Source organism: Eulemur rufifrons, chromosome 24, assembly GCF_041146395.1.
Source record: "Eulemur rufifrons isolate Redbay chromosome 24, OSU_ERuf_1, whole genome shotgun sequence".
Classification (NCBI taxonomy): Eukaryota; Metazoa; Chordata; class Mammalia; order Primates; family Lemuridae; genus Eulemur; species Eulemur rufifrons.
In genome coordinates this window covers 26,873,667-26,888,203 of record NC_091006.1, presented here as the reverse complement: position 1 = coordinate 26,888,203, position 14,537 = coordinate 26,873,667, and positions in this window count along the sequence as shown.

Sequence of the window (14,537 nt, the reverse complement as noted above, 5' to 3'; positions counted from 1 at the left end):
TTGATTTATCTACTGCTGATCCAATCAGTGAAAAATGATTAATTTCTTATTCTGTGATTCTCCCATTAGACATAAGCGTTCATTTCGTTGTTTCCATCATTTTCTCTGTACTTCTCAGTACTACTTCCAAAATTCTCAAAAGAAACTTTAAACATTCTGCTAATTATCATATTTGATATGATTAGAGATAGCAAATCTCCCAGATTCTTTTTTTATTTTTTCATGAAGACATTCCACGTGAAAATTTTTTTGTCCCCTACCTGATCATATAACCATCAGGATGAATTTTACTAACTTGTCTCCTGTCCTGCTTGACTCTTTTATTTTCAGGTTTACCTCTTCTTAGAAAGGGGATTTTCTTCTGGTAGGTCATTGAGAAAGGGTTACTGAAAGGCACATTTATTGCATTCTTACATGTCTAAAATGTCATAGGATTAATATTCAAGAGACAAGTTTTCCAAGTACAAAATTACAATTTGAAAATAATTGTCCTCACAGAATTTTGAAGATATTGATTCACTCTTTTCAACTATTGAGAAGTCTGATCACATTAAGTACCTTAAACTTTGTATATATTATATATTATCGAAAATTTTTCCTCTGGTAGAATTTGGATCTTTTGTCTGACAATGAAGCTTTGAAAATATATTAAAAAGTGTTTTGATGTGCTTTCTCTCTTCACCTTTACCACAGTTTTTTTGTGTGAAAGTTAGATATTTTTTATTTTTTTTAAACAGTGTGTTTTATTTCTAAGAAGTATTTTTTGTATTATTTATTTGAAAAAGCCTTAACTCCAGCTATTATAGATTTTACTTTTTAGAATATCAAGTAGTCATACAACAAAATTCTAAAACAATTTAAATAATAAATATATCTTTTTTCATTTTCCATTTTTTTACAATTTTTAAATATTAACAACATTCACTGATTGTATCCACAGTCATTTACAAGTGGTTAATGCAGAGATAAAGGACCAACAACTAATATTTATAACCACTGTCCCTCATATAAAAATATTTCCAGGAAAACACGTTATATTTAATTTCCAAAGGATTAGTATTTACATTAAAATTGATTTCCACAGAATAAAAACATGGGCAATATTTATTCATAGAAAACCTGAAAGTTGATCATGGAGACAGTGCGTCATTACCTTTTCAATATGGATGGAGTTCACAGCTGCAGGAGGCATTCAGTTAGTCTCTTCCAAGCATAACATAAGAGAGAGAGGTGAGATATGAAGTGCTAGAAAGTTATAGGAAAGCAGGTAACAAGTTTCTTCCTTGGTTACATGGTCTAATTTTTTTAAGTATTTGTAAGAATGATATATGGGAATAAAAGAAAATGATATACCCTCTAGTTTACATAATTTCTCAGGTAATAGTTATGAAATTGGGAAGAAAAAGTATTAGATAAGTATGTATCTATAGAAATAAAAATATACAAATGATATATGCATTCATCTCAAAGTTGTAGGAAATAGAATATTCCATGTAGGCACAGAAAAATATGGTTGTGGTTATAAAAGTCAATATGTCCATGTTAGGATGTTATTTATTTATTTATTTTTTTTTACTTTGTCTTTTTACTTTAGAAGTTATTTGCTAAGGATTATATAAAGTATAAATCAGAGGGAAGAAGACCAGATGATTACGATATAATTAACATTTTAGAATAAAAACATTATGGAAGAAAAAAAGAATCAGAAAATCTAAAATGACTTTTCCTTGTAATGTTATAAAAGATGCTGTATAGTATTTTCTTTAAGCACTAAGTTATGGCTCAGCAACCAGAGTGATATTAATAATTGTCTAATAGTGATGATTCATATTTGTTTTTAATATACATATTTGTTTCTAATTTAAAATTTTTTACACAAGTAGAGCAGGAACATATTTAAGAGACATAAAGTACACTTAATGAAATGTATACATTGTTAGATGAATAATCAAAATCATATTAAGTTTCACAGAGTCATAGTCTTTTTTTTTTTTTCCTTCATTGCTATCTGTAATGTCTAAAGCATTTCCTGACATGGAGCAAAAAATCCATTTTGTGAAAAATTAAATTCTTGATATTTTATGAATATGCATTTTCTGCATTATTTACAAATCTATCTTAGAAGTAAGAGCTTATGCAAAACTGATTTTAAATAAATCAAGTTAGTATTGTCAAACTGCTAATTAACTGTTTCAGGTAGAACCTCAAGTTTTACATTGCTATATTTCTTAGCTGTATTTATCAGAATTTGCACTGTGGTTTCTGTCCACATACTGTCCTGAGATATTGTCCTATTAGTTCTTCATGAAGCATCTGGAATGAAGCTGATCATATCTCCCCAGTGACTTGTGACTTCAGTAGTAAGATATCATTTATTTTCAACATCTTGCCATCACTTGATTTATGGTTTCTGAGGAAAAAAAGAAAAAAGGTGTTAAGCACAGAAAAAACTTGAGATTTTTTAAGTTAGATTTTTAAAAAGTATTTTTAAACATTATTATTATGGTAAATCAGCCAAAATTAAACTGCACATATTGAATAATAAGGTATAAATAGGTAGATAGACGTACATACAGACATATCCATAAAAATATCAATAAAATCAGACCAAATACCGTTTATATGATCCCACCAAAATTTTCTTTTCTCCTCTTATTTCTCACTTTCTCACTCACAAACAGCCATTGATCTGCTTTCTGTCATTATATCTTTGGTTTGCATTTTTTACACTTTTATAAAAATGCAATAATACCGCATTCATTCTCTATTGTCTGTTCATCTATGACTTAAAGTCCCCTAATGTCTTGTTTATTGAGCTTTTTAAATTTCTTACCTGGATTTTCCTTCTATTATTACTAAACTTTAGTATGTGTCATCTTTACTTGAAATTGTGAATAGAAAATTAATTGGGAATATAAAGTGTATCATTTCATAGATAATTTATAAAATTTGAAGTAGAAGTAGAAACATAATTAGAAAAAAGAAAAAGTGTAATATACTACTTGTAGCGATAGTTGCAAATCTTCATTATATTGATGAGATGATAGAGTATGTGTTGAAGGAAAATTTTCTTTATTATAAAATGAATTTATGCAGGTTTCTGCTTTTTAATAAGCCTAAGGTAAGATATCCATATTAATCAGAGAACCCCTAGAGAGTATCTGTTGAAATTTCTGCAGTTAAGATTCATTGATTCCACAACTTACTAGTTTCTGTATGTCCTAATGAATCAAGAAAGCCTCAGGAGATTTCTGGAATGCTGATCAACACAACACTTAAGACTTTACAGTTTTAAATTCTTCAATGTGTGCTTTTCATAAACAAATGCATAGACTTTGTAAATGAAGATCCAACAGTGCTTGCACACATAACATGCACACATACACACACATACATATACCATATATTCATTATGCTTTAGGTTTAGGAACAAGCTCAAAGTATTTATGCCAAAGATATAAACACTATTTGATTAAAACCACCTGGTATGTGACAAGGTCCTGATCAAGACAGAGCACTTAATTATGGGAAATAAAGTGACCATGCAGCAAGAGTACATGTCTGAAGATTAGTGATGCACATCAACAGATTGTAAGGACCACCAGTATGCTAATACATGATAGAAGTAGTAGATCCAGGATTAATTTAATTATAGGCAAAGAAAGAGAGCAAATGTAACACGCATAAGCAAATGACAGGGGATGGGCATTTCCACTACTCACAACCTCATACTTTAACCTGCTAGTGTTTTATTGATACTGACAGAAGACACAAGACTCCTGAGACAGAGATAAAGGACCTTATTATTCATAGCACAGCAAATAGCATGAGATTTATGTTAGTATTTATATCTCGTATTCCTCCAAGTCCTGAAAGGACTAGGCAGAAGGGGGTGGATGCATACCGTGCTTACTGTGTAGCATCACAGCTGAGAAACACTGACTTTGAGGAATACACCTCTTTTAAAGCAAGGCTGCTCGTTATTCAGGGAGAAACATCATCTCAACTATCAAAAATTTTTTGTTGCAAACACAACCCTAAGAAATGGCACAAGTATGGAGTAGTCATGGGCTCGCATTCTTGACATACCGAGGAGGACATATCAGAGGATTACACCTGTGGAGGATTGTATCTCCCTAAACAGATCGTCTAGTACACCGTGTCATCCACCAGTTTTGACAGTTCTCCCTCAGCTCACACTATGGCCACATGGAGTAGTTCTTTATGGCCCGTTGATAGAGGAGGGGAAAAGATGATTTTGATTCATGTTTGAGTTGGCTTGTCTTTTGGATACACATAAAAAAATAGACTGCCATTGCACAACAGCTTAATTCATTTGCACACCTGAAAAAGCAGTGAGAAAAATCCTCCTAATGGGCACAGTTCCAAGTAGTGCATGCAGTCATCCAGTTTGTGCATGAAGAGAAGTGACTTGTTGCAAAAGTATACATTGATTTATGGTCAGTGGTGAATAGCTTGGCCCATTGATCAGTGGCCTGAAAGGAGGAAAATGGAAAGTTTGGTGCTTAGGAGGTCTAAGGAGGAAACATACAGATAGTCATACAAAAGAGTATGATCTTTGTATCACACATTAACATCTATTATAAAATATTCAACACAAAAGACACTCAAGAAGATGTAATGACTTCACGAGTCCATGTCAGGCAGCTCTGTCACCAGCACTCCCCAGGACTGGCACACTGTGCTCATAAACAGAGTAGCCACAATGGCAAGGTTTGAGAAAATTTATGGGTGCAAAAGCATGGACCCTCATTCAAAGGCTACTGAGAGTAGTGTCCTACTTTCCTTCAACAAGGACAAATGGTGAGCATCAATATGACATCGTCTCTCAAAGTTCTAGGAGCCAGTTGGTGGCAAGTTGTTTATATTGAATCTTTCAGAATGGAAGGGATAATGATTTATCTTGAGTATGAATGACACATATTTGACATGTCAGTTTTCTTTTCTGCCTACAGTGCCTCAGATAGCTCCAGTCTCTTAAAGCTTCCACAATGTTTGCTTCTGTAACATGGGATCCCATATAAAATGTAACAAATAAAAAAAAACCCAATTTATAGGAAAAGAGTTGCTTCAGGGGGCATATGATGAGGGGACCAACTGACTTTTTAGTATCACACACCACCCAGAAGCTTCCAACCTGTTAGAAATGCGGAATGAGACTAGCTTGTAGATAGGACCCAATGAAGTTGGGTTGCCTTCCTTAAGTATGCTTTGTTCACCTTAAACAAATGATGTTTACATAGAGCTTTGTCAAAAATAATTCTGCTGGATGAGTCCAGGAAATGTAGTTCAATTAGGAGTGGCCCAGTTTTGCACAATTCCAGAGACCCAGTGGGGAATATGTGTTTCATATTCCCATAACTCAGGGCTCCAAAGGCTTAGTTTTCCTAATTCTTAGAGTAATAACACTTCTACCAGGAAACACATTTCTAGCCACTGGACTTTGAGTTATTGCTACTAACTAGTCATTCTGGGAACCTCTTGCCAAAAATGAGCAGTCAAGGAACAGAGTCATTTTCCTGGCAGAAGTAATTGACCCTGATTTTCAGGAAGTAGTAGAGCTCCTCTTATGTACTGGGGACTGGGATAATATAGTTGACACACACTTGATCCACTGGGACATCTCTTGATGCTGACTAATCCAATGTTGATGAAAAAAGTGGACAAATCTATAAGCCTTAGCCTGAGAAGGTCATAATGACCAGGAATTTAAATATTGCAAAGATAGGCCAATAAAGTGGATCCTCTAGAGCTACTTGGTCTCAAAGATGTACTTTGGATATAAATGAGCCAAATGTGGTTTCTGTGTATTGTCCCCTAAATCATGCATTTCTTCACTGCAGGCTGAGACCCATTAGCTCAAATGCCCACTGGTGCAGAATCAAATTTTTACACATTCAGTGATTTTTAAAATAGCCCAAATATGCAGATTTTTAGGTTTTAAGAACCTACTGCTTTGTATATCCCAGGAAACCTCACAGAGTAGGAATTTCCCATTGATAAGATAAGGTCTTCTATAATAATTATAAGGCCTCAGCCTGCTGCTGTCCTTCAGAGCTCTCATAGGCCTGCTGTTAATCACTGTGCTGCTGAGTGACACCTAGATACATACTCCTTTTCTCCTATCCCCCTCTCCCTGGGAGTTCCCTTGCTCTCCTCCCCTTCTGGAAAGTGGCCTCCATGATGCAAACCTCTGGACTGTTTCATGCTGGAAGGAACTTCCCTTCTCATGCAAGCACTGCCTAAAAGTTCATTTTGTGTCATGGCCTCTCAGGGCCTTAACTTTTTCCTTCATTAGCCCCCAAATCCCTCAGACTGGAACCCCATACAGTGTTAACCTTCAAGAAAAAATAGGACGAGCTCAGAAGATAGAGCCTTATGCTCAGAGAGTAGGAGCACCACCATTGGCCCAGACAGCACAGAGTCAAGCCACAGAGGATTATTCTCAGGCCTTGAAAAGTTACAGAACTTGCTTAATTTCTAACTTGCTTGAATCTTGTGAATTCTTTATTTCTTCCAATCTCTCTCTCTTTGGAATAGAAATGTGTATTCCTTTCTTATCCCAACATTGTATTTTGGAAGTAGATAATGTTTTTTCCTAATTTCACAGGTCCACAAATGGAGAGAAATTTTTTTCCCATGATAGATCATATCCAGAAAATCACCCATACTGAATTTAGGTGGTTTAAATAATAAGATTCGGGACTTTTGTGAGTTGATGATCTTTAAATGAGATTTTGAAGTTAGAGTTGATGCTGGAATTGGTTACTTTTTTTAGGAATTGTGGGATAGGGTGAATATATTTCACATGTGGGGATAATATGAATTTGAAAGGGCAGGGAGCAGATTGCAGTGTTTTGAATAGCATCCTCCCAAATTTCGTGTCTACCTAGAACCTCAGAATATGACCTTATTTTGAAGAGGGATTTTGTAGATTTACTTAAGATAATGAGCAAAATGAGATCATACAGGTTAGGGCAGGTCTTAAATCCATGAGAGTGTGCTTACGCAGTGAAGTACACATAGAAACACAAGGAAGAAGGGTTTGTGAAGGCTCAGTTGGAGATTGGAATTATGCTACCACAATTGAAAGAATGCCAGGAGCCACCAGAATCTTCAGGGGGCAAGTGAGGATTCTCCCCAAAAGTGATCCTTTAGAGGGAGCCTGGCCCTGCCAACACCTTGATTTCAGACTTCTGGCTTCTACATTTGTGAGAGAATAATTTCCTGCTGTTTTCAGCTACCAGATTCGTAGTAACTTGTTACTGCAGCTCTGTGTAACTAATACAGACCTACAGAAGCACTAGCCAAGGATGATGAGAATCCCCAGTGGGTGAAGCAGAGAAGTGGTGGATACTTATTGCCATCTTGAGAACAGCTGCAGAGACAACAGTGGCAGTTTCTCCTATTTATTTCACTCTCTTCAGCTTCCATATAGTACCCTGGAGAAACAGTGCTCACAATTCATTACTGGGGGGAAAAAAAATGAATTTGAGGACTGTAAGGGAATTGCTGTAGTGTCAAGCCCAGATCCCCTTTTAGTACAGAGACAATCATTCCTCCATCTGCTGGGAGTGTTGACAGAATGTTACAAGCTGTGAACTTCTCTTAGAATTGTTTTGATTGTTAAAGATTTGCCTAGCCAATGTTATTTCCCCCTCCTCAGGGTGCAGCATGCATCCAGTGACAGGTCTGGATGTGGTATTAAGGCTCAGGTTCCTTGCCTGAAGTTGAGACAACCCTGAAAAGTCACCTCGGGTCCAGTACTCTCCTTAAGACACGGTGATTGCCTCTCAGCTCTTCATTACGCCCAGTTTTACTTTCTATACATTCTCTAAAGTGTTGATCCTGAGAGAAGTCTCCAGTGTACTTCCACATGCTGATCTCCATCGAAGTTTCTGTTTCCCAGTGAGTTCAACATACCAGGAAAGTTAAGTTTAAATTTTCTTTGATTACTTCTGATAGCTGAGCATTATTTTGTCTTTAAGCAAATCCATGCAGAAACTGGTCATCCACAATTTTAACAATTTAGAAGTTTTAATAGAAAGCAATTTATAGACATTATTTGTAATGCAATATTTTTTCATTGCCAAATTCTCAGCCTTTTAAATGTGTTTATTTCACTTATTGATGCCTAGCTATGTAGGGAATGTTTTGGTTTTGGACCACACTCTTTTAATAGTACATGCTACCATTAACTGCTGTTTTGTCTCTAAATGCCGTATATTGTCCAACATATAGCCTTTGGTAACCTATGTGGAGCTCTGGAGGTGATGTTCCATTCTTAGCTGTATGTACGCCTTCTGTGGCTTTTTTTCCCTAGGAAAATCATCACTGTCAGTCTTTATACCTTTGGAGGCTTTCATTCTCATGAATTCATTGCACAGCCTCTCTTGAGTGCTTTATGGAATATAAAATAGAATGTCCTATACCAGTTTCATATTTTCATTTAAGTGGTGAATTCATAGGTATATGTAAACATATAAATCAAAACATATAGACATATTTGGAACAAAGAAAATATATATTTTAAGCTTACTAAAGGATAGTCTTAAAACATGTATTTGTAAATGGGTATGGTGCTTCTCTATTTATAAAATTTTGTTATGAAAATACTATTCCTTAAGGGAAATGTTGTGTTATCTTTGGGGCACTAAATTGTGGGCTGAATTCCCCAAAGAGATTATCTGGATCACTGAAGCTTTAAAATGTAGGCTAATCCCTTGAAAGGATTATTGGGTCCCTGGAGTTTTCGAAATGATCTGGAATAAAGAATTTAGTGTAAATATTTTCTGAATATATACTGAGACACAGTAATAATAACAACACTTTAACTTTCACATAAAAATTAACTTTGGGTAAAACTTCTGCATCATAACCTTCAAATAAAGAAATAGAAATAATTATACATGTGGTTTTAGATCTGAAGTTCATATCATAAATCAATGGTGGATAATTAATAATTATCTCCATTTGGAACAAAGATCAGCACATGTCATCCTGGATATTAGAAGACCATTTCATATCCCTCACTCCTGTCACAAGTAGGAAGGACAAGGTGATTCTTAATAGGTCAGTTTCTTCTCCAGAGATTAAAACACAAGTTATTGACTATATGGATTTGTATTGAGATCCAACTACTACTGTCTGAATATATCACTTGACTCAAACTATTTAATATCTTAAGATCTGTAGTTTAAAGTGCATATTACAGACAATATAATCTATTATAAACATTAAAGGTGACAACCCGTGTAAAATGACTAGTATAATAATTGGCATACATGTAGATGTCAAAGCCATCCTATATTTTGGTTATTCTCAAGTTATTACAAAATATCTCACAGACAAGGCAACTAAACTTTTGAAAGTCTTGATGATATGCTATGCTTATAAAACTTATGCAACTATTTAAGTAAAAAAGGAATCAGAATAATTGAAAGCATTTAAGTCCATTTCTGTATTTTTGTATGACAAACTTATTATCTAAAAATATGTTTTTGATAAAAAAACATTAAATAGATCCTTACCATGAGAAGTAATTTTATAGCAGAGAACTGTAGCAAACATGAAACTATGGAGAGAAATTATAAAATGATGAGAAAGTTGGGCTACGTTTTTGTTCAACAGGGAAACAATATGACAAGCTTTTCTTTTTTCCTGCCTTAATGAGTTTTAATATACTGTATATAGTTTAGGACACCATGGCAGATAGTGCACAGTGCTGACACCCATATTCCTTCTGTGCTTTTTAAATCTTATAAAGTTTATGGTTTATCCAGAATGATTCATGATATTTACAGACATCCCACTTTACATTAATATAAACCTTAGAGATATAGAGTTTTAAATTATATGTATTTTTGAATTCTTGGTGCATGAATAAAACTACTGTGGTAGCTATTTTCAACTAACGATGCATAACACAACAAAATTTTCTTTTACTCTACCGACTCTAACTGACTTGGGCAAGGGAAATAAAAAAATACTCGTATTATGAAAACATCATCTTAGCAATTTCTCTGAAGTCAGGTGGAATGAATCTGCCAAATGAAAGAATGGGAGCCACAGCTGCTGCCCCCAAATTGATCTACTTAGTAGAACATATCTGTTTAATCTTTCATGATGGATCATGACACAAAAAGCATCTTGACATGAACTGAACTCGACATTTGCCAAATTAATTTCTCATTTTCTCTTCAGAAACAAGAAATGTTGTTAATTTTCAGCATATTCACAGCATACACCAACATTTATGTAATTACATAACATATGGCAAATAATAAAACAGTCTATGGGACGTAGTATTCCAAATGATCACTAATTCAAATAGGACTTAACTACTCAGTTTGAGCCAAGTGCCTATATGTCATTGCAGTAAAATACTTGTTTTTTAATACATTTGTTTTTATTACTCTTTATTTTTCTAAATCCTTGTCAGTGAGGATGGTTTGATTGATTTTTGTCAATGGTCATATAAAATTCATGTATTTTCATATTAAATAAAGTAGAAAGGTTAACAGTAAGAAATGATATAATAATTCAAAATAAGTTTGGGGATTTTCCTTATGTTGAAAACATGTTAGTAGATAAGAAGCAGAAAATACAAAGTAATGAAATCTACCCTTAATTTAATTACATTCTGTTTCAGAATAGGGATAATTATGATGCAAAACTGAATTAAATTGATATTGATTGAGAACAAAGTAAAGCAGATATCTGCATAGTTTTTGTAAGGAAGCTAATATATTCAACTTGTGGCTTAATTCTGAGTGTTATGTGCATCAAAGTTCAAAAAGAAGAAGTGTGGAAACAGATGAATCAGTAAGAAGTCTATCAATGAAGTCAGGTGGAATATGATAATGTATTCTACCAGTCTGATAGCAGTAAAAACAGGGAAAAAAAATCTGAATAGTAGAGTTTTAGAAAAATATAATGAGTTATGGTTCAAGCATGTTGATTTTCAGATATGTAAATTTGAATTTACAAATGGCTAGAAGAGTCCTCATCATAAGTTGATGTGGATCTCAAAGGGAAAACAGTATGAGAGTCCTAAGGCTCTAGTACATAATTGTAGTCACTGAGCATAGGTAAAATCAATTAGGCAAGGTGAGTGGATCTTTCTTTTACACTGAGTGAGTCCTTTTTCATTGGTAGTTCAGCTGCTGTTCACAGCTTATTTACATGGACTAAAAGGCATTTCGCCACACTGTTTTATTGGGTGCTCAGTATGCTGATCTAGTTAAGCAAAATAATTGCCTTCCTTAAAATGCATTGATTCTAAGAGGCAATACTTGAATATACCTTGTCTTACAAAAAGTGCATTGGGTCCCATGTGCTTTATCTTATGAATTTTCTTCTTAACAATGTATAAATTACCTTGTTTTAAAATTATGCAAGGGAAAATAATATTTGGCCATATTAAAATATCTCATCAATTCTGATTATACATAAGTAGGTTTTACCAGGCCAAGTTTTATTGATAAAATAATTATAAACTATAAGAACTATTTTAGAATATACATATTCATAGGCAGTTGTCAGAAAAAAATAGATAAAAAATAGAGGAGAAATATACTATGAAAGAAGAGAACTGATAATTGTATTTATGAGAATTTTTACTTGTGAGTACTCCCTAAACCATAGGTGTCAGAGAGGGATTTGGGAATTCAAGCAAAATACCATGAATTTCTTCCCAAAATAGTGAAATAATACAGTTTGGGATTTCTAAAGCAGCTGAAAAGTGAAGACGAAAGATACGAGAATGACTACCCCTTGCTTTTGGTTTCCATTTGTTTAAAATATTTTTTTCCATCTCTTTAGCTTGAGCCTGTTTGAGTCCTCGTGAGTTAGACATTTTTCTTGGAGACAGCATATACTCAGGGAGTGCTTTTTCATCCAGTCTGCCAGTCTATGTCTTTTAAGTGGGGCATTCAGACCATTCCCTTTCACTGTTAGTATTGATATGTGGGCTACTGTCCTGTTCACCATGTTGCATGATACCTTGTTGTTTTATTTTCTTTCTTGTGCTATTGTCTTATTGGAGCTGTGAGCTTTAACTTTTGCTGGCTGTTCCACATATAATGCAGTTTTGAGTATTTTGTATAGGGCAGGTCTAGTAATGACAGTTTTCCTTATTGTTTGATTTTCTGGAAAAGTCTTTACTTCTCTACCACCTATGAAACTTAGTTTTTCAGGATACAAAATTCTTGGTTGGCAGTTGTTCTTAGAAGATTAAAAGTGAGTTCCCAATACCTTTCGACATCTATGGTCTCTGCTGAGAAGTCTGCTGTTACCCTGATGGAAAACCTTCTTTGTAGATTAGTTACTGCTTGCATCTTGCATATTACAGAATTTTCTTTTTTCTTTTGACTTGGGCCAGGTTGATGATGATGTCTCTTGGAGATGTCTCATTTGCTGTGAATTTTCCCATGTTCAATGCCTATCTTGTATCTGGATATCTGAACTTTGTTGATACCAGGAAAATTTTCTTCAATAATTATCTTAAATAGGTTTTCCATGCTTTTTGCTTTTTCTTATTCTCCTTCAGGGATACCTATAATTCTTATGCTCGCTCATTTTACATAGTCTTATATTTCTCTGAGTGATTGTTCATTATTCTTTATCCTTTTTCAGCATCTTTGACTAATTGAGTTAATTTGAAAGCCTTTTCCTCCAGCTCTGAAGTTCTTTCTTCTGCTTGGTCTAGCCCGCTGTTAAAGCTTTCTGCTGTATTTTGAAATTCCCTAAATGACTCTTTCATTTCTTTAAGTCCTGTTATATCTTCTCTTATGTTGTCTATCTCTTTAGAAATTTTTTTGTTGTTTTCATTATTGTCCTGAAACTTTTTTTTTTTTTTTGGATTCTTTATATTGATTTTCAACTTTGTCTTCAATCCCATTCATCTTATTTGCCATCTCTATTCTGAATTCCATCTCTGACATTTTGACAATTCCCTTTAGGTTGGGATCCATTGCTAGAGACCTATTGTGATCCTTTGGGGGTGTTGAAACAGCTACCAGCTTGTTTTATTATGTTGTGCCAAAGTTTTTATTCTGGTTCCTTCTCATTAGAAATCTCTTCTCTCAGATCAAGATACATAAATAGTGCTGAAAACTCTTTTGCTAGTGCAAAAATGTAGAGGTCCTCAGATGATGCACTTGTGTCTTACTCTGGAGGATTGATTTGGCCCCAGATGGGTGAATGCACTGTGCGTGTTTAATGCTGTTGCTCTCCTGCATCTTCGGCTTCACCATTCCCTTGTGGTTGTCACTGGCAGTATCCTCATTGCAGAGTGTGTGAATGTCCCACTTAGTTCTGTCAGCAGTAGCAATCATCAGCCCAAGCTGGCTTGGGAGCTGACCTGCTCAGAACCGTGGGTGGTAGCATTTGTCACCCTTGTGGCTTGAACATAGCCCCACTTGTGCCATCTGGTGGTGGTGATTGATGGTCTGCACCAGCTTGAGGGCCACCTGCTCAGACCCACAGACAGCAGCATTTCTTGGCCATGCTCCAGCTTGAACCCAGCTCCACCCATGCCCACAGGTGGCGGTGATTGTCAGCTCATACCAGCTTGAGAGCTGTCCAGGTTAGATCTGCAGGAAGTGGCATTTTTCCACCCTTGAGGCTTGAATGTAGCCCTGCTCATGCTGGTGGTTGGTGGAGATTGTCAGTACATGCTAGCTTGAGGGCTGCCCCATTCAGATCATTGGGTGGCAGTGTTTGTTGGCCAGGTTTTAACTTGAGTGAAACTCTGCTCACACCCTCAGGCATTGATGATTGTCAGCTCATGCTGGCTTGAAAGCCACCCTTTTCAGATCCTCTGGTGGCAGCATTTGTTGGCCAGATGCCAGATTGAGTGCAACTATGCCCATACCCTCAGGCAGTATCAACTGTCAGCCTGTGCCAGTTTGAGAGCTGTCCCATTTAGATCCTCAGATGGCTGCATTTGTCAGCTGGGCACCAGCTTGAGTGGAGTCCTGGCACATGTCAAGAGGTAATGATGATTGTCAGCCTTCCCAAGTGCTCCAGCAGCAGTGAGGCTACACAGCTCCTGCCCACAATACTCACAAAAGTGTCCAGCTTCCTCACTGCCCTGTGCCCCCCAACTGTCAGGGGCAATGGGGAGGGAGAAGCAATGGATCTGACCTCTGAGGAGAGGCAGTACTCTAGGACTTAAAATGGTACCTGCCATAGCACCCAGGGATCAAGAGCCAAAGAGTCACCACTGTGCCCTCTCTCCAGAGAAATGCCAACCAAGTCTCCAGATAGCTCCTGATGTTAGTCCTCTAGCCTTTTGCAGTGGAAGGTCCCTCCCATAGGTCTAATAGCCACGATTGTTAGGGGAGTGTGTAGACCCAGTATTCTCCCCTCTGTGCCTTCCCCATGCATGTGCTCATCTTCTTTGTGTACTTCCAAATCACAGAGCAGGTCTCTTCACTTCCTTCTCCTTCCCTTTGCATACCTCCTGTCACCTCTCTTTTGATTCACAGTGCTATCTCTTAGATGATCGATTT